This window comes from Setaria viridis, chromosome 4, assembly GCF_005286985.2.
Source record: "Setaria viridis chromosome 4, Setaria_viridis_v4.0, whole genome shotgun sequence".
Taxonomy (NCBI): Eukaryota; Viridiplantae; Streptophyta; class Magnoliopsida; order Poales; family Poaceae; genus Setaria; species Setaria viridis.
In genome coordinates this window covers 2,717,965-2,740,498 of record NC_048266.2, presented here as the reverse complement: position 1 = coordinate 2,740,498, position 22,534 = coordinate 2,717,965, and the positions used below count along the sequence as shown (strand labels likewise).

At 43.2% G+C, this 22,534-nt stretch overlaps 1 pseudogene; it reads right to left on the bottom strand.

Annotated features, from left to right (window-relative positions):
- Positions 1–1,268: 1,268 nt before the first annotated feature.
- On the bottom strand, positions 1,269–20,194 carry LOC140222482 (uncharacterized; annotated as a pseudogene).
- Positions 20,195–22,534: the final 2,340 nt, after the last annotated feature.

Below are 22,534 nucleotides of genomic sequence, written 5' to 3'. Positions count from 1 at the left end.
TGCCAGGAGACGGGCTATGAAAACCCAAAGGCCTAGAAGCACGAGTTCGCCGCATTTGTCTTGCACGACGATAACAAAAGCTCTCTTGATGCCCATCTTTCTCACAATAAGAGCAATGGTACAAAGGCCTTTTTGGAGACACGGTCCAAGAGGACGAATCACCATTCTCATTCAAGTGAGAAGTCCCTTGGGACTTAGAGCAAGAAGCATCAACAACACCATTTGACTTGGTGCCCACATTAGGTTCACACATGCCATGGGAAAGGCTACATGGATTCCTAAAAGCTTTGGCATGCACACGTCGCTCATGCTTGACACGGCGAAAGCAAAACTCAACAGTATGCCCATATTTCTTGCAAAAGGTGCAATGGAACTTCGGTTTGGGAGTATGAGTACCAAAAAAGTGAGAAGCACCCTTGCCACTTGAATTGTCTTGGGCAATATCGGAAGAAGCAACAAGCTTAGGAGTAGCTATAGAAGAGCTATCCAAAGCACTAGCACAAGTGATATCGTCCAAAGACTCACGCTCAACACAAGAAGCCAACTCCAATTGAGAAGAAGCACTTTTGGAAACACCAACATCAGAGCGAAAAAAATTACGAGAATCAAAAGACTTAGCACTAAGACTCTTGCATCTTGTGGCCAAAACCTCATTTTCAAATTTGAGGCAATCACAAGTACCACATGGAGCATCTCTCAAATTATCCATCTCCTTTTCAATGCACTTAGCATATGTGGTACGCAAGAGTTCATTTTCTTTCTCAAGGTTGGCACTCATCTCATTGTGCTCAACCAACTTGGCGCTAATATCATCACGCATTTGCTTAAAAGCTAAAACTTCATTTTCCAATTCAATGCATGATATGCAAATAAGACCGCATGAAGAAACATCATCATTCACATCAAGCACAATATCATGATTATCACAAGAAGTAAGGCAAGCATCATCATCAAGAACCAAAGAGCACATGATACAAGGCATAGACTTCATTTCACAAATTTCAGCCCTAGCATGCTCAAGTTGATCTACACATGTGGTGTGAGTCAATTTTAGTTCATTAATTTTAGCAAGCAAAGACTCACATGAAACACATGGTAAAGAAGCATTTAACTTCAACAAAGTCATTTCATCTCTAGCCTTATCAAAATCATTATTCAAAGCAACACATGAATTACATGGCATAGAGGTATTGGATTTCAACATGTCATTTTTAGATTTCAAGCAATCAAAAGAAGAGTTCAATTCATCATTCTTTTTAAGCAAGGCATCAAGAATTGCAAGGATTTAAAGCACGTGACTTCCAATGAGCAATTCCACATTTCAACCTAGCAAGAGAACATTTCATCTTCTCATTCTTCCTACGAGAAGCATCAGATATCTCTATGTTTCCCTCATTCTCATCTTCACAATCATCAACACGATTGCATAGAACCATGATGCATTTTGCAAGCAAACCTTGGCTCATGTCTCTTAGCTCACGGTAGAACTTTCCCTTCGTGAGATCACCATCCTGGTAGTTCTCAAGGAGATCCATCACCGCTTCCACTTCTGGTTCCAACTCAATCTCCGAACTCCTCCTACCTAAGGACAATGAAACACAAGACGAAGAGCTTGGTGCCATAGCTCAAAGCACCAGTTAGGATTAGCCGAAAGCAAGCTCAACTCTCGAAAACCAAATCCGCAAGCAAAATCGCCGTTTCGCTTGTCGCCCTATGGATCACAAAGCCAATTAAGGTGGTATGATCCTTAACCAAGCTCTGATACTAATTGAAGGACCAGAAAGGTGACCAGAGGGGAGCTGAATTGGAGCCGATTCAAATTTTCTCAAGGAATCTCGGCTAAAGTTCCAAACACAACCACAAACCTCTCATCTAGCAAGATCAAGTCCACTTAGCTATACACAAGCTAATGAACCTAGGAATGATGCTAGGAGCCCAAATTGAGATTAGTGGAAGCAAGAAAGAGCTCAAAAAAGTATCAGAAGAAAGACTTTGAAAACCAACACCACAGTTCGGAAAAATCCGGACAAACCTTCGGAAAATTTCGGATTTTTAGAGATTTCCGAAAAAACCTTCGGAAACTTCCGGAGGTCCGAAAATTTCCGGAATATTCTACAATCATGAGATCCAAAAATTCACTCAAAAATGCTCCGAAAATAGGGAAAAGGATAAATTTCAGATATTGAGAAGGAGAAGCAATTGAGCATGAAATTGATTCTTGGATTACTCCACCATGTCCGGTTACAAGCCAATCCTAAGCACAAGCAAAGCTTGGATGGCAAAAAGATCAACACAAAGATCCCTCCTCTATCCCTCTCTCCCTCTACCAAAGGCTCTCACAAAACAAATGAGAAAAACCCCCACCAAAACAACCAAAGGGATGGCTGCCCCAACCAGCCATCTCTCATATATATAGACACTTGGCTATTTTCCAAGTTGCCCTTACATGAAGCATACAACTCCAAACCCCCTAGGGGCAAAACCGTTCAACTTTTTCTTCGTTCATCGGATGGACCCGGCGCCTTCACGACTTCACTTCGCCTCGATGCAAGCTTCGCGATGGTGCCACGTGTCCTCCGACTCGGCGCCGTCCGGACGCACCGAACTCGCCCCCGGTTTTGAGGCCCAAACCGGCAAACCTGCCTGCGCGGTGGTTTTGAGGCCCAAACCACCCAAACCCTCTGCACACCCACTTGGCGTGACTCACCCCCGATTTTAAGGTTAAACCGGTCAAACCCTCTTGCACGTCCCGCAAGGCGTGACTCACCGATGTCGACGTGTGTCCAGCCTCCACCAAGTCTTCGACGCCTCCAAGTCTTTCGCTCCCAGCTCCCGGGCTGCCTACTCGACTCGCCTCCGTCCCGCTTGACTCGACCAACGCCATCTCCATCCTGTCCATTTACACTTATTCTTTCGTGCACCATGTGGATTGCCCATGACTCCGCCCAGACTCCTCGGGTCCCTCGGTCCAAGCCTACTCGTGTCCACCCTTCACAGCCCTAGTACATCGACATGAACCTTTCGCTTGACCTTCACCTCATGTCGTCGATCGCCATGTTGTATTCTACACCTGCACATCCCAAGCCAAGAGACACAACACACAATATATGGTTTACACAAACACCACAACACAATGCACACAACACAACACATCCGGTTAGCCGTTAGCATAATCATGCACATATGAAATATCAACTCAACTGGTAAAGCCTCAAATCATCTTGTCAATCACTCATCACAAATAGACCAAGGCACTTCTCAACTTGGTCTGTCAAGTACCTATGTTTTGAATACTAGTAAGATAAGTCGTTTAGTTGCTATGCTAAATAGGGACATAGTAAAAGTTGAGTGATTTCTTGTCACTCGCGAGCTATAGGAGTTGCCTGTTTACTTATGTTGGAATCATAAGGTTGACGGGTGGGGCTTGGCAATATGTTCTGAAATGGTGGATGACCCGTCTGTTTAGAGGAAAACTACTAAGGTAGAAATGTGTTAGAGTTGTGGTCAAGTGTTTAAACGTACTAGACACATACCGAGTATGGGATCAGTAAGCCTAGTATCTTATTGAACCGGGGCATGGACATACTCCCTGCTCTCTCTGGAATTGGGTTCCCCTAATGCATCATGTGGGTACAAGTGCAGCCTTGGTACGGCGTCGCCCGGGACCGTTGGGGCATTATATCCAAGGGAAGTGCGCCCTGGACATGTGCCAGGGATCGATGGAAACAGCTAATATATGTGAACTATAGGGGTACGCATATGTCATGTGTTTAGTTCCACCTTGCAAGGTTAAGAAATTTGATACAAATCCTCTACTTGTCACAGTTTGGGACTACTTGACCGCCTTTCTGCACTGAGTAAGAAGAGGAACAAAGGATGATGATTAATATTGATGCTTGATTAATTTGCTTGTTTCACCATGCTTGCTTAGAATAAGAGCTTACCTAGAATGGTTAATCAACTAGAACTTGATGCTAAAACTTGAAAGTAAGGATCCACTTTATAAGCTTTTGGCAAAACAAACACATCAACCAAAAAGCCTTGCATGTCTACGAATCGGTGGATTAGATACTACCTGATGGGTAAGTCTTGTAAAGTATTAGTATACTCAGCCTTGCTTGTGGCTATGTTTTCAGGTAATGTTGATGTGGATGATATGATTGCCAATGTGACTTGGCCGTCTCAGATCCCTCCGGGATGGACGGTTGAGTGGGACCCATCCTCAGTGAACGAGGATTGTGGTGAGTGATATCATGGAAGGCTTCACCATGGTACTATGTATCATCGTTAGAACTATAAATTTCTTTTTCTGCTTCTTTGAACTCTGAACACTCTTTATGATTTGAACACTTGGTTCGTAATAAATTAAATTGGGACCTCTGTAATATGTTATCTGGATTGTTGTAATCTCTGGGCTCATCTTCTCACGAGAGTTGTATGCTTGTTTTGATCAGAAATACGTGGTTGTATCGGGTGAAACCCGACAGACTACCATTTTAATTCGATTAAAGTGTCTATTTGTATTTGAGGCGATGTTGATTACACTTTAGCTGGGTTAATTTGGGTGATTCTGCCACAGCTGGTATCACAGCTAAAATCATACACCAAAGAATGCAACGAGCCTTAAAAACTCATTTCAATAAAGTTTGCCCAGAAAAGTCGCGTTTGAAAAATGCGTTGGTTCGCTAAGTATGAAAGTTAGTCCGTGAAGCCCTAGGGGATTATAGGTTGATCAGGTGGCTAACTAACTTATTGGTTATATTATACTGACTTTCAGCATATTTACTTTCTGTCAAAACTTACTTTCTTGCACAACGGTTTATATGGTTTAAACTAAAGTACTTGATTTTGGCTCAGATTTGGACATCAAAACAACAAGAAAACCATGATAAAATGGCTCCAAAAGATAAAACGTATATATGGGTTATCTTTTAGGTACATTAAGATGTATGCAATGTATGGATGCAACATGACGCTTCCTCACATCGTTCTAAGCAATATATTGGGCTCACACAAAAATTTCAACAAACAACCAACTTAAAGAACATGACATAACTTGCATTATGTACTTTAGTTTCTTTTAATTTTTCTGTATAGATAGTAAAATGGTCATAACTCGAGAAGTAACCATCCAATTTTCCCAAATTTTACCAGACTATTCCTTAGGTATTTAGTCACAAGTTTGTTATTTGAAAATTTTCCTCAAACAGCCTCTAAAAGAGTCATAGACTCATATTTTTCCATTGTGGTTTAGTCTGAAATTTTCTGCAACATTGCTTCACAATTCGGACCTTGGGGTTAAGAGTTATGGTCCGAATTTACCCAAAAATTTTGAAATTTTACCAGAAGGTGCTCTACTGTGTGGTCTACAACTTTGTTTTTATGACTTTGGACAGAAACTGAGTGGAAGGGGGTTGAAAAATTCAATCTCTATCTACTGTGCATTCTGAATTTTCCAGCACACAGTAGGTTACTAATTTGATCATAACTCGAGTTCCATTTGGCCAACTTTTATGAAATTTTTATAGTATCTCACATGCTAAGTGTTGAACACCTTTCTTATAGGAGGTTTCTGGAGCAAGGATCATTTACTAGCCCGAAAAATTCTGACAGTGAGCAGCTGAAGTTCATGACAACTAGAAAATCCTTAAGTGATTTGGCAAGAATTTTTGTGAGAACCTCATTAGTTTAACATGTTATTCATGCAAAGGTTATTGTTCATTCCCATTTTGCAAGTTTTAATATGATGCAAGCATGACCTATTCGTCCTCACAAATCAAAACAACTGCCAATTTCTTGGACTTTACGGGGTTAGTGCTGGTGGCAAGGCAACAATTACGGCTCTCCCTATAATAACTAGTCGAATTTTCTAATCATTCGTTAAATTAACGTAAGTGCATTTAGTGTACTTGTAGAAGATCACGTATACAAATTGAACCTTTTATACCATGAAAGTGTCCACATTCATTACCATTCACTATAGAAACAGCACCCGCACGATTTCCGTTGTATGGGCAACGTTCATACGCCGGATAGCGTATTCACTTTTTATGTGCCGCCATCATATTTTCACATGATGTTGTGGGTACGTTACAGCAATCGCCGTACCCCTGCGCCAACCATTATATTTGTGGGTACCGCCACCATATTTGCATATGGTGTCGTGGGTACATTACAGCAATCGTCGTACCCATGCGCCAACCGTTGTGCAAGAAAGTAAGTTTTGACAGAAAGTAAATGTGCTGGGAGTTAGTATAAGATAACCAATAGTTAATTAGCCACCTGATCAACCCATAATCCCCTAGGGCTTCTTGTACTAACTTTTATCGTTAACAAACTTACGCATTTTTCAAACACAAATTTCTTGCAAGTTTTATTGAAAAGGTGTTTAGGGCTTGTTGCTTTCTTTGGGGTATGCTTTTCCGGCTCTGATGCTAGCTGTGGCAGAACCACCCAGATTAACTCGGCTAAAGTGTACTCAACGTCGCCTCATATCCGAGCAGACACTTTAATCAAGTTAAAATGGTAGTCTGTCGGGTTTCACCCGATAAACCACTTGTCTCGGATCAAAACAAAGCATACTCACACGAAGGCGAGTCCAAAGATTACAACAATCCAGATAAATATTACAGGTCCCAAATTCAGTTATTACAACTCAGAGGTTCAAGTGCATAAAAATAGAGTTCCAGAGTTCAAAGCAGCGGAAACAAAACGGTAGTCTAACATCGATACAAGAATACCATGGTAAAGCCTACCATGATATCAGTCACTGCGTTCCTCACCGACCAAGGACGGGTCCCACTTGATAGTCCAACCTGGAAGAAGTTGGGATGGCCAAGTCAGACTAGCAGCCAACTCATTCACATCCATACATGAAAACATACCCACAAGCAAGGCTAAGTATACAAATACTCAACAAGACTTACCCATCAGGTGGTATCTAATCCACCAACTTCTAGACATGCAAGACTTTTTGGCTGAGGGGTTTGTATTGCTAAAAGCATCTAAAGTAGGTCCTTACTTTCAAGTTTTAGCAGCAAATTCTAGTTGATTATCCATTCTAAGTAAGCACTTATTCTAAGCAAGCATGGTGAACAAGAAAAATTAATTCAAGTATCAGTATTAATCATCATCCTTTGTGCCACTTCTTACTCAGTGCAGCGTAGTGATCAAGCAGTCTTAAACTGTGAGAGGCAGATGATTCGAATCGAGTTTCTTAACCTTGCAAGATGAACCTAAACCCACGACATATGCGTACCACACTGGGTCCACAAATGTCAGCCATCCCCATCAATCCCCAAGCATGTGGACAGGGCCCACTTCCCTTCGATACAATGCCCCACAGTCCCGAAACGTCTCCATACCATGACTGCACTTGTACCCACATGCAGCCGCAGGGGAACTCAGTTCCAGAGAGAGCAGGGATAAAGCCACATCCCGGTTCAATCAGGTACTAGGCTTCCCCATCCCATACTAGGTATGAGTTTAGTACTTTCAAACACTTGACCATGAACACGGACACGATTCGACCTTAGCAAAATTTCCACTAGACACACGGGGCAATCCACCAACTTAGAACATATTGCCTGGCCCCACCCGTCATCATTATGATTCCAGCATAAATAAACAGGCAACTCCTATAGCTCACGAGTGACAGGAAATCACTCAACTTTTACCGTGTCCCTATTTAGCATAGCAACTACATGACTTATCATGCTAGTATTCAAACATAGGTACTTAGGATCATGCAACTAAGGTTTCAAGCAACGCCTATAAACTTAATGCACAAACATAAGTAACAGAAGTATTGCATAAACTTTAGAAATTAGGGTTATGCTCTGGGGCTTACCTTCTTGCCCTAAATTAGCCTTGGGCTCTTCTGAACTTTGGTTCAGACCTTGGTTCATCTCGATCATGTTCAGCTCAGCAGGAGGGTGTCCTTCTTCGCGTTCCAGGCCGAGCTCGTACGTTCCATCAGCGAGATTAGCTTCTACACGAGATGCATATGCATAAGATTTCATTTATAATCTTCTAGGATGTAGATTGCATTTCACAAATATTGTAAAAGCTTCGGGTGCATTTTCGACCACATTCATCTAGGCAAGATTTTAAATCTTTAATTCTTCGTAAAGTAAGGTGTCTTGTGATTTAAAACTCGGGTTTGACTTTGATGGCAATTGTGTACACATATAAGGTTTTAATAACTTAGAATTCACAAAAGAAAAGTGGGGTCATTTTGGGGTTTCTCAGCATTCATTTGGAAAGTTATCCTGTTTCTGAATTATTAAACAATACAATTAAGCATTTACTATTTTACCCCTTTCTAATTACAATTGTTATTATTAATTTAAACTAGCCTTTAAACATGAATAAAATTTTCTGGAAGCATCTGTTAATATATGGTTTTGAACTTTTTACAGAAGTCTCATTACTACACAAGTGGTCTACTGTAAAACTTTGGGATGCATTTGACTTTTACAGAATTTATTAAAAATCAAACAACACTAACTTGCAGAATATGAAGATTGATTTTTAACTAAAGTTTTATTAACAATATGGCTCTGAAACTTTTACAGAAGTGCTATTAACACTACTAGAGGCTACTATGAAATTATCAGGATTTTATGAGTATGCAAACTATTTATTCTACAATAAGGAGATTAAACAACATGTACTTTTATTAAGCAACAGAAATGCCTATATCACAAGAACAAGTATTTTTACTAGTCAGGTATGATCATTAGGAAACCAGCAAAATTTATTTCACATTTTTATCATTTTTCTATGATTTTATATGGATTTCCAAAGTTTCAACCAATTCAATGCATTTTATTCAAGTTTGAGTTTCCTCTTTTACCAAATGACACTTAGAACTTTTCGAGGTTTACAACGATGTTCCTTAGTTTTCTACCTTCAATGAACCCTACTTATTACTTGAGTGTTTCAACCCTATTAATGAAGTTTTGTGAAATAATAATGAATACAAATTTTGTCCCAATCTTAGTCACGTCCCAGTTATTTTGTATCCACTTACTTGTTTATTTAAGACGCTCTTAACTTATCTTGACTCATGTGTTAACCTGTGAGTTCTGGCGGTTGCAACTCCTACACACCGCTCAAATCACGTATCCAAAATTTACCCACCATGTTCATTTGTTCAACGACATTAAAGAACCTTATTAGAAAAGGTGTTGATTAACCTATGACCATTTCCTTTACTAAGTGATCATTCTATGACTAAGGCCCTGTTTGTATACGCTTTTCTGGAACTCGCTTATCTGACAAGCAAGCTTATCTGATAAGCCTGCTGCCTGGAGAATCTGCTGTCTGAATAAGCAGGGTGTTTGGCAATCCTGATTATTTTGTGTCGATTGTCTGTCCAAGTTGGTAAATTGACCTGAATGTCCCTAAGGCTGATAATAGCTCATTTTTATTGTGAATCTGAGGAGAAGACAATAATTCTAATACCTTTGGAGTATGTTAAATAGAAATTACATTACAATAATATGGGAAATGGTATTGTCCATCCATTGTTGCTGCTTGCTATGCTCTAGATTACACCGTATGCTATTCATCTGGTCAATATAGCCCCCTTCAGATTAGCTAGAGTTAACAGAAAGTTGCTAAACTACCCAAACTTGCCAAGTCCAATTTCAACCATTCAATGCTCGAACTTCCCCAGCTACTGCAACCCGTAATAAGTTGGGGGGATGGTCCAAACCGAGGCGGCTCTGGCGTCCGGCGGCGGGGCGGCACCCAGGCGGCAGGGGAGTCCGGCGGCGGGGGCGTCCGGCGGCGGGGCGGCGCCCAGGCGGCAGGAGAGTCCGACGGCGGGGTCGGATCCCAAGCGTCGAGCGGCGGAGGCGGCGCCCAGGCGGGGGCGGCAGGGGCGGCGCCCAGGCGGCCCGCGGCGGGGGCGTCCGGTGGCGGGGCGGCCCGCGATGGGGGCGTTCGGCGGTGGGGCGGCCCGCGGCGGGGGCCTGGCAGGGGCGGCCGGCGGAGGTAGGGAGGCGGGCCGGCCGACCCCAGGGGCGGCGCCGGGATCTGCAGGGGGGCAGCGCCGGGATCTGCAGGAGAGGCGACGGCGGTTGCGGGCGGCGCGGTGGGGGCCAAGCCCGGCGAAGGTAGGGAGGCGGGCCGGGCGACCCGAGCGGCGGCGGCGGGATCTGCAGCGGCGGCGGTTGCGGGAGGAGCGGCGGCGGTCGCCTGGAGGCGGCGTTGCCCGAGGGTACCGGGGGAAAAATGCTCCGCTTGCCCCAGAAGCGTCTCCAGACCCGCGTAGGAGATAAGCCCAGTCCTAGTTCAATTCCAGATTTTCCACTAAGCGGCTTACGTGACAAGTGGGGAATAAGCAAGGCGTTTGGGTGGGTTTATCGCTTATTTTCACCAATAAGCGGGAAATAAGCGGCTCCAAACAGGCCCTAAGCATGGCTAAGCAATTTGCAAGGTTAAGTTATTATAACCCATAGCGATGCAAAGCAACAATTTCATTTCAAAAGTAGGAGATAAATATGTTTAGCTGCTTGCCTTGGTTCTCTTCGGGTTCAAACTCGACTTTTATGCTAGCCTCGGCTTAAGGGTCATGTTCTCCAGTAAATTGCTCTCTAAAAGAATGAAATGTGTGCATGCATTAGAGATGATGCTATGAGTGCAAATGCTCATGAAATGCATGAAACTTGGGAGGATATCTAGTGCAAGAAGTCAGGAACCCAACAACAGCATATCTACAGTTAATGAGGCATAAGTGTTTTAGTGCAGGCCTGTCCAGAACAGAAAGAAACAACACCAATAATCTATATGTTGAAAATGAACACAAACTGATTACCAAAGAAATTCCTGAGATAACATGGTTGGCATTATTTTTAATTGACAGAACATGTATAAATATAATATCAAGATTTGATTCCACAATTAGCTAAGTATATACTAAGTTAGATATGCCTACGTAGGAAATATCAACCACATCTCCATGACCAAGCATATTTCTAAACGTAAGGGAACAAGATTAAGGAAACAACAGGACTAACCTCATGTCATTGGGAGGTGTGACTATTTGACTAAGGATTTCAATCATGCATGTAGACTAACAAAAGTGATTTCATAGTTTTCCCCTTTTTTATACAATTGTTTTAGCGTGATTAATTGGGCATAAGGCCAATCTCACATTTGGTCATGAACAAAAATCCTAACATGCTGGTTAGAAATTTTTAAGTGGGATGGCAGGGCATAGTAGAGCTACATAATAAGTTTCAGAGCTACTGAATCTAGCATGATTTCTCCCAGGTAAGACGTATTCGAAGAATATTTTAGGATTCAAGTTTGTGCCTATACAATTGCATATTGTTCCCTACAGAGAAAACATTTCAGACATCATACACTTCTCATTAATGATGGAACATGAAAACTATCAGTACATCTGTGCAATATCTTTTCCCAGTAATATGCAACACCTCATGATTATAGAAAATGGTTTCTATGGCATCAAATGGTGGATGTATATAACCAGCAGTTTTAGACATACACAATGCACAAGGTAGCAATTTCGAATATCAGGTTCAAATGCATTCTTTATGAAAAATACAAGTTCAGTGCATCCACGTTTCTCGATTAAATCTGAGTATTAAAACTAATATCTTTGAAAGTGCATATAATTTTTGCCTGACCCAAAATTAGGAAGGTAGACCAACATAAGTGGTTCCAACATTTTATCAATCTTCCACTAATTACCATGCAAATAACACTCTTAAGACAGCAATTAAGCATTCGCATTTGAAATAGTATGAATACCATAGATCCTACTAACACAAGTTGTAGATCTGGAACATGCATGTTAAAAGGAAGCTAAAAAAAGTGGTTCCACAATTTTTAGAGCACTATACGATTTATAAAGCATTTAATGACCTCTAGACCAATTAAATCATAGCGCCAAATATAGAACAGTAACATGCACAAAAATATTTTTTAAATAAACTAGATGTCATCAGGAACTCTGCAAATTTTAGTTTGTCATTTTATCATTTTTGTGCGATTTTATATGCATTTCTAAAGTTCTCAGCTTTTATAAAAGAAAAAGATTTAACTAATTTCACATCTAGGCCCCCCGGGTTCCCATTTCATTCACGTCTCTCCATATCAGAAGTTCAGTAGGTGGCAGATCAGGGAGATCCCTAGGTCGATATGGCCCGGGTGTGGCAGAGGTCGTAGGTAGCGGACTGCTCGGATGAATGAGGTTGAGACTGATGAGATTAAAGGGAGGCTAGAGCTGGAGAGCATATGCTGGAGCATGGATGTGTAGGCGGATGCGTGCGCTTACAAGTCCATTCGTGTCGAACATTTGTGGTATGGATTTTTTTAGGTTCCTGTTTAGCGCTTGTAGAAGCATTTAACTAGTTGCATCTTAGATTCCACACCAAGCACCGGCCATGATGTGCTACTCTCTTAAAGTCTTATTGCTTATGTCATCCTCTACTCATGTTTTTTTCCAATTTTCTTTCCGAGTGTGCCTGTGGCGGATCCACTTCAGATTGGCTTGATTAAACATGATTCAGTCGCCTGATATGCGACACTCATGCCTTAACCAAGTAAACACGAAGTGTCATCGGATCTCATCCGATTTAACCACTTGAACAGGACCGAATAGCAAACTCACACGAAGGTGAGCGGTTCCAGAGAATACAACAAGTCCACCGAGTTAACCAACTTAACCATTTAGATCAATTCCGAAAAACAACATTAGAGTTTTACAAGGTTTATAAGAAAACAACAGAAGGTAAAACAACAAGCGGAAGCTACTTCGTCGGGGTCGGACATCCCTGGTGAGGCCAACCGGGACATCAGTGATCCCTCTCCTCGCCGTCCGAGGAGGGATCCCACTCAACCGTCCAACCCGGAGGGAGTTGGGGCGGCCAAGTGCCAACAGAGGATGGCTCAGGAGCAGCAACTTCACCTGAAAAAGAAGAGCCACAACAAGGCTGAGCTACTAAGCTCAACAAGACTTAACCGACAGGGAGTACTACCTACTCCACCACTTCTAGACATGCAAGGCTCTTTGGCTGAGGGGTTTGTTTGCCAAAAGCACTAGGTGTATCCCTACTTTCAAAGTTTTAGCTCAGGTTCTAAGTTCATTATCCGATCTAAGTTAGCATCTTATTCTAAGCAACATAGAACCAACCAAAAGGTATATATATATCATCACAACCATGTCATCATCAGATTCCTTTCTTACTCAGGGTGACATAGCGATCAAGCAGTCTCAAACTGTGAGAGGCAGACGAATCGATTCGAGTTTCTTAACTATGCATGGCAAACCTAATCTCACGACATCCGCGCACCACAGGGGTCGCTTCCTGTGTCGGCCGTCCCCATCAATTCCCAGGCGCGTGTCAGGTCCAAACTTCCCTTGGCATGCAATGCTCCACAGTCCCGGCCTCTACCGTACTGTGACCGCACTTGCACCCACATGATGCACCATGGGAACCTCGTTCCAGGGACAGCAGGGGTATAAGCCACGCCCTAGTTCAATCATGTACTAGGCTTCCCCATCCCATACTAGGTATGAGATTAGTACTTTCAAACACTTGATCACGAACACCACCACTGTCGGACCTTAGCAAGTTTCATAGACAGACGGGGCGATCAACCGACCACCAAAGAGTTACCCAACACCTTGCCCTGTCCATCGTCCTTATAGTTGTAACAGAAGAGGAACAACCAACTCCTACAACTCGCGAGTGACAGGAAATCACTCGGCTTTTACCATTTCCTATTTAAGCAAAGCATCTACTCGGTCCAACAGCTAGTGATCAGATCAAGGGATCTAAGTTATGCATCTATGGTTCCAAACAACTCCTATACGTAAATGCACAAGCATGATAAAGAAGGCATGCGCAAGTTTGGTAAAACACCGGGGATTCATGCATCCGGGGCTTGCCTTCAAACAAGGAGGAGAGAAGCTGCTCTTCTGCTTGGGCGGCTTCGGCTTCTGGAGGCAAGAGCTCGGCTACACCTTCATCTTCTGGCGCCGGGTGTAGCTCGTAGAAGCCGTCGGCGAGACGCAGCTCTACACGAATGCAATGCATGGGTTAGCATTTAGACGGTTATTTCAACAGCAACACTTGCAAGTTCGAGCCCAGAAACTTGCGGCAAGTTACGGGAGGGTGGGGAGGTTCGCTTGAGTTGGTGGAGATCAAGATATAAGGGTCGGATGGGAAGGAACTTATGATCAGACCCTTAATCTAGAGGGATAGATGTGCTAGGGGTCCTCAGACTTGACTCAGAGAAGTCCCCGAATTTTACACATATACCCTCGGTTCAAGAAAAACATACAGTCGCGCCCTCGGGCGAGGCGGAGAAAGGGTCGGCCAACAGATGGGGTCGGGCGAGACTGAATAGGGGTCGGGCGGATAGGAGGGGTCGGACGAGGCGGACAAGGGGTCGGTAGCTTACCTTCGTCTTCCAGATGAGGCTTGGGGTCGGGAAGGAGCAGACTCGGGCAGAAAGACTAAGGCTTGGGACAGCGGCGAGGTCCGGTGGGTTCTGGCGGCGGCGGTGCTTCTTGTGAACCACAAGCAAGCTCTTGCGCAGCGCGGAGGAGCAAGCGGCTGGGTGGATCGGGGAAGGTGGTGTTTGAGCGGAGAGGAGGGTTCCTCGGAAACTTAGGCGGTGGCGCTGTGAGCACGGATAGGGAGCAAAGCGGGAGGGCAGCGATGGCGAAGGGGAACTCCGGCGGGGCTCCGGCATTCACTTTTATAGCTGCGCGGAAGAGAGAAGGGGAAGCGGCGCGAAGACCGGGGAAGAAACGATGGAGTGCGCTGCCGGGGCGGCGATTGAGCAACGAGGGCGGTGGAACAGGACTTTGGGGATGACACCGGCGGTCATTGGGCACCGATGACAGGGCGGCGCAGGCGCGGGTATTGCCGGTGGTTGAGATTTGGCGGAGGCGGGCGTCGTCGTGCGGTGGATCTGATGGAAGTGACCGGGAAAATGGCGCTAGAAACGAGGGCGCTCAGGTGAGAAGACAGGCGGCTGCGGTCGCGCGGGCGAGCACGAAGCAACAGATTGTCGGGGGTGGAGCTCTGACAGGGCGGAAAAGGAGCTGTCGCAGCCATGGTCTGGGTTGGCGGAGGAGGAATCGTCGCGTAGCGCGGACCGGGGCGGCGCGACTATGGAGGGGCAACGGAAAAGACGGGCGGCATCAGGTTCTGCAGCCGGGGTTTAGCGAGGTGATGATGGGCGCGGGCGGCGAGGTGCTGCAGAAAGGGTAGCAGAGGAGCTTCCGCTGTGATTGGGGAAGGGGGCTCGAGAATCCATCCGGTCGTGGCCGGCAACAGGGCGGAGCGGCGGCGTCGGAGAAGTGGAGCCACGCGGCAAGGGAACTCTGAAGCGGGCATGCAACTCGAGTGCGTCTGTCGCGGGAGATCGGGGAGAAAGATCTCGTGGGTCCACCGGTCAGTCTCGGTGCCCACTGCTCAGATTGAAGGGAGGTGTTGTGGGAGGACTTAGCAAGATCCGGCGGGTGAGTTGGGGTCGGCGGGGTCGGAACTGGGGAAAACGGGGAGGGGTCGGATCTCCAGGGTCGGAACCGGAGCTGGAGGTTGAGCACTTAGACTTGGTAAAGCTGAGACAGGAGGTCAGGGACTCGGATTAAGATTAATCGTGAAAGATTTTAACCGAGGTCGTTACAGTGCCATCAGCATGTTCATCCATTTTCTTGATTGATAGGAAGCATAATACCTAGATATTTACAGGACCGAAAGTTAAAGGACTTCTCTAGGATGCTTTGTTTAGTACTAATATTGTGTTCACTTTCTACAATCTCAATGTATAATTCTTTACTCTATGATAATCACTTTTTGGCGTGGTGACCCCCTAGCTACTCTGTATTAGAGATTGACGATGTTCGTTCTGTTTCATGTTTAGCTTGGTTTTCTGCTTTTCCAGCATGATAGATTTCCTCATGTGCGTTGTGTTAATGGTTGAGCATTCATTTTCTCTAGTATTTGATTTCATTTCTCCAGAAAAGTCAAACAATAATGAATAATCTTGTGCTTTAACTAATATGGTTTCTATGTCTTTATTGGAAGGTTTTCAGAGAATGATCGTGACAATAATGATGGATCAATTGATGAGTCTGCAATACCAGCATCAACATGAATAGCCGAGGTTGAGGGGTAGTGGTTTAGTTACTTTTTGGAAGGTGAGGTTTAGTTTTTGAATGTGATTGCTCAGAACTTGTTTCCCCCACCATGCTACACATGCAGAAATCAAGAACTTAGCAATGTTCCATTCATTTTGGTCATGCAGGCAATATGATGTACATCAAGTCATCAGTGCCTGGAGGCACATTATGGTTCGACAGGGTGTTTTTGCGACCAGGAAACATGGTGTTCATGCATGGTCAAGGTCCTAGAGAGACTTAGATCTTGGTGGCCTGAGCAGCTATGCAATTCAACCTCCCTTAATCAATCTTGACTCGATGCCTATTGACTTAGGTTATTGCTTTTACTGCACATCCAACTTTTTTTAGTGTTTTCCTCCATTTGCCTGATTAGCCATGATGAATTGGTAGTTCATGATTAGAGACATATTCTGGATGTCCATTTCACACTAGGTTCCATAGAAATATGAAATTGTATAGGATACATAGATTAGTTACTGAAAGTCATACATAATAGTTATCAACAAATAATTGGCCGGTAAATATTTCTTTTCCCAACAGTTGAATACTCGTAATGACAGAACAACATTATTTTTGCAAACCTTATTATGATGTAATTTTGTCGTGGCAATAAGTTAGTCTGAGATATTATTTTTATACATTTATATATGCAGAAGTTATGTAAATAATTTTTTTATCATGTCAGTAAGTTAGGACGATATATTGTGCACAAGTTTGGTTTTGTATGAGTTGCACATAGGTTATGAATAGAATTATAACTTACAAATGGTATAAGTTTATGCACGGAAACTATAAGTTATACACACAACTTATATGTCACAAGTTATATACCGGTTATAAATTATGCACAAAAGTTAAATATGAGTTATAAGACAATTTAGGTAGTTGTATGTCTTACGTGTGTGTGGATCCTGTCCGCGTGAGGCTACCGGACAACCCCTTAATATGGTTGGTTAGAGATATGAGGAGATCTTGATGGCTATGTTTTTATAAGCCTAAATATATCCTTACCCATGTATACACGTAACTCATGTCTGTCAATAAATATAATATAATCTGACACTCAATCTCAATTTTTTATGTGTTTGCATTGCCATTTATTTTTATGTTTATATAAGAGTTGAGCTTATGCGTGTATAAGTTACAAGCTACAAGTTATACATATACATATAAGATGCATCAATAATATAATGACGTTGTTTCATATCAACTTATGTAAGTTATGGCCTCAAGTTTTTATCTTATGTTGTGCATATACCTTTCATAAGTTATGTGGATAAATGTGTGCCATGCCAATAAGTTAGGATGCGAGAAAACTATTATATATACATATTTTCACACATAAGTTATGTTCATAAATTTTGTATATACCAACAAGTTAGGCAAATAGATCATTATATATATTTTCTTGCGTTGTTGCAAGTACTTGTTGCGGGTACCACACGAAAGAGGAAATTGAATGACACAATTGTAACTATGTCATGGAGTAGTATGTTGTGTTATTTTGATGGTAAGATACCAACTTGACCTAGTCATGGAGCATTAGTCTTTGTGACTTAATCCAATATAGAATATACTATGGCATATAAGAAATCTGCAATACAATAACGGGTAAAACTAAATTAAATTAGAGAAATTTTAAATGAATTATTAGCGTTTGCACTATCAGCACGGCATTAGTCGCATCAACCTTCTCTTGCTAAAATAAATTTCACAGCAAACAAGGCATCTACCTTCATAGAACACTACGTACAAATCATTTGTACACGACAAAACTTTCTTTTAATGCCATAATATAGAAAGAAACATTTGTAGGCAACAGAAAGTTTGTATGGTGAATATGAAATTGGAGTAGACGCCAAGCTGCCTCATTGGGAGCTATGCATCTGCATTCCAGGTAAGTGCGTATCCCATCAATTTCGTAGGTAGAAGAGTCTGCAGGTTGTCGCCAACGCTGAATGACTACCCTTGCACAGTCAAAGCCTTTGGCAACATACTTGAAGAGATACTTTTTCATTCCATCACGATTAACTCTTTCAACATTTATGTGTGCCTGATACTTAACCAATAAGTCAACATTGTGGGAAACAACAAAACTATTATCAAGGTCAATGTGATTCTTCTCTGTAGTTATACCATTATTTGGTCGGGCATACCAACATGGCCATTCTGTAAGATTGTAGTTTTCTCGCAATATTCTTTGGGATAGTTTTTGGAGCATTGACCATCAACCATGCATGCGCATGATGGATTTGCAGCACCGCAAGGGCCATGCATCATGAAGGTAGAGACAACTTCATAGCCAATTGGATCAATTGTTGGATCTGGAAGTTGTGCTGATATTAGTTTGTCGATATGATGTTAGAGATCCAACCTTGTCTAACCAGACTATGAGATGAACATGTGGAAGACCACATTTTTGGAACTCAATTGTGTATACAACTGCAAGAAGACATTACTATGCAAGAGTTAGTGTATACAGTTGGAAGGAAATGGGAATGAAAAACACAATGGAAATGGACATAACAGAATAAATAGTGGACAATGTATGAATAGGAACCATGTACCTGCTATGACAGGGCCAAAAAAATCTTTCACAATGTCATCCATCAAGAGATCTAACTTCATGTGAAATTCACGGTCAACAATGTCGGGCCTGTCACTTGGGTGTTGTGCAGAGATGGAAGCCAATGCTTCTGTTACTTCTGACCATAAGGGATTTGCCATGAAACTGATAAACAAATCAGGGCAGCCAAACCTTCGACAAAGGGCAACAGAGTCAAGGTAATTTTGGTACAGATACCATGGGCCTCCAACATAAGAAGAAGGCAATACTTTTCACCCAACCTCTGATGCCTCCGTGATACCCTTGTTTACACTATCACGAATATCTTTGAATGAAGCCATCCTGTACTTTTGTTGAAATGATTTGGTCCTGCAGTGACTTAGTCTTGATTCATCTACACAGCAATACCCATCAACCAAATAAGCTTGTACCCCTCTTTTGCATTGCATTGGCGTGTTGCAGTCACCAGCCCGATCATGCAATCTATATGCAAAGAATTCAACCATAGTGATATTACCTCGCTTAATAGCTTCTGATCGACGGCACTGTCAATACCTAATGTTCTTATAGTAGCCATCCTCCCCATATGGAAACAGAATTGGATATTGCATTGCCATGAATTTGCAGTGATTTCATGAACTCTTCGCAACTGGCCAGACTGATGTTGTACCAATAAATCACGACCACCATCACTCTCACCTATATCACCTACCACTAAACCAACAACTTCGGAGGCTACAGGAGCACTAAACACATCACCATGCTCGTCAGGTTCACCAAACAACCTTATGATGTACTTATCATCGGTGCCTTTGGCGATCCTATCACGGGTTGTCCTAAACAGCTGGACAATTGGATTATGAGTATTGAACATGTCTACAAGTGAAGCAAGGATCTGTTCATTGGGTTTGAAATTATTGCTATTTTTGTAGGTACCAACACGGACCCTGTTTCTAATCTCATTATCAGTGTCAAAAATATATAGCTGAGCATACTCTGGTTGTTCTCCCTCTCTTGGTAATAGTGAACCAATGCGATGACACAGCTGACTACTTATCTTGAAGACATATGGTCCACGGCCATCATTGACAGAATCAATTACCCTAACACACCCATAGATTTGAAGGCAAACATTGAATTATAGGACCTAGTGTTTTCAAAGAAATGAGTAGAGAGCGATCTGTCCATTCCAGTGAAAAAGCTATGCAAAGGCTCTGGAGGTGGTTTATAAGGTGGCAATAAGGTAACACTCCCCTCTTTGCAGCATTTGTTGTACACTGGTGACGCGGTGTTTGTCGTGTTCTCCTGACGTGCTCCTCGTACCAGAACAATGCTCCACAGTAATGGCACGTGCGAGATGGTGGCCCAAGCCTCAATGCCGTGTAAATGGTGCCAAAAAATAAAAAAAATAAGAATACAAGAGATGTAATTATAGGTCTCGCAGCATACATGCAACAGATGGTGGAATTTACAAGTCAGTAGGGATTTGTTGCGGCAAATTGTGCATGAAAGTTATGTCACTAAGTTTTTCGAGCCATTGATCGACACGGTTTCTAAGCAAAAGATTTGCATAACCAGAGTCTATGAACTTTTGATAAGACAAATTTGTGCTGCTCATTCTTACACCACCATTTGCATAGCTGATTTATTTTTTATGGACGGGAGGGGTTATGAAAGGAAGTTATGTGCAAAGGAAAGGAGAAAGCAGGAATTACGGGCATATTTAGTAGAGCTCCATCTGATTCTGATTCTCTATGGAAGCTGATTCGTTGAGAGAAGTGATTCTGTGGCTGAAAGTGATTCTCTTTGATTCTCTAGCATAAACACTTAAAATCAAGATGGAGAATCACTTCATAGAATCAGGAGAAGCTATTTTTTTCAGATCCTAACCTCTTAGTTCATTTCAGAGAATCACTTCACAGAATCAGTAGAGAATCACTTCTCTCTAGAATCCAGCTGGATTCAGCAAAGAGTCAGCTCTGGGAGATCTGCTAAACGCCACCCTACATAGCCGATCTGTTATGGACTGTGAACAGCACAATTGTAGTATAGGTTGTAAGGAATATAACAAATTAAAACTGAGCAAAGAGTAGTCACAGTATGTTTTAACTCACGGCGATGGGGAATAGCTGCAGCCGTCACAGGTTGAGTGTTGTGTGGTGAACCTGTCGCTGGTTATAAGAAAGGGAGCAATTACCTTGGGCTGGCATTGCAATAGCGAAGAGAAGCTAAATACAAGATGCCATATACGTACTAGGAAAAAGTATGGAATGATTGCTATTTATTTGTTTGGACGAACAACACCCAAATAAGACTGCATACACCAAACCAGCCAAACATGTAGGGAGGGAGCATAGGCAAAGACGCACAGAGAATAGGTTGATCATACCAATTAGGCAGAAAAGATAGACGACGGCGTACGGAGCGTCTTGATGCCAAACGGAAACTTGTTGGGAAGGCATCTACAGTGCTGGAGCTAGGTCCATCGGCTCGCACACTAATTGCATTAGCAGTATTACCCTCTGCAAGCAAAAATAACATGTGGCGAAATCATTTCCTTGAGGAAAGGGAATATGTACACACACATTTTACTAACCTGGACCTGAGATATCTGTGCTAGATCACTTGTGTCTACGACGTGTATTAGATGAAGATTTCTCAGGAAGGGTGGCATTGTTCCATCAGCTGCCCGTGTAGTAATACTCGGCACTACTGCATCATTCAAGTTGCAAATTTATTGCATCAGCGATAATGTTGCTTATAAGCGAGATAAAGAGATGTAGGGAAAGCAGGTATTTGAGCAAATGGGAGAAGGCAAATCGCATGGAAGGAACACATTAGGTACCTAACAATTCACTAACCTGGAAAGAAAGGGGTAATGTTATATATGACAACTTGTACATTTTTTTATTAAATTGAATGCTTTTCTGAGTATTCTTTACATATAAGTAAACATATTTTTCATGCATAAAAATGATATTGAAACTAGCTTTTACTGTAAATTCTCCACCCATCTTTTACTCCCTCTATCCAACAGTCCGGAATGATGGGCATGCCAAAAGAGAAAGCTGGCATGCAGAAAAAAAATGGACGGCCCCCTTCACCCTACCTTACCCCGGTCGTGCTCCGGTCACTCTTTAAGGACGGCCCGGGGTGACCCGCTTGCCGCCGGTGCCTCCCGTCCTACCATTGTGGGTCGCTCGCTCTTGGGTTGCTCGCTCTTCTACCAATGGTTGTCACTCGTAGAGCCATGCCTACTCCAGCCGTCTTCTTCGCTGGCAAAGGGATGGGAGGATGGGTCTTCATCCTCCCCATAGTACTTCGGGTTGCCGCCACCCTACAGCGGCTGCCGCTACTACAGGTCATCCCCAATCATCGTCATTGAGTGCTGCTGGGAGGAGGGAGGGCTTTGGCTCCACTCCTATCCCCCCTGTCGTCTTTTGGTCGTCGCGGTCGTCCCTGGTTGTCTTTGGGTCGTCATGATGGCGATCGCTGGCCTGGGGATGTTCCCCATCGTCATCGTCGTGGATTGCTCGCTGTCAACCCATCGATTTGGCTCTCATCCAGGCATTGCGGTCTGCTGCGTGGAGTTAGTTTTGGGGACCTTAGCGAAAGCTTTGCCTGACATTCGCCGGTGCCGACAACGATTGTGTTCCTTAACTTAGCTCACCTCGCTGAGGGCATTGTTGCAGCCACCAAATCCATTTGGTTTTGCTAGGTGAAGACTTGATATGCTCCTCTGTGGACAGACGGACGATGGCGGCGTTGGCATCGCTTCCCCCTTGGAGGCA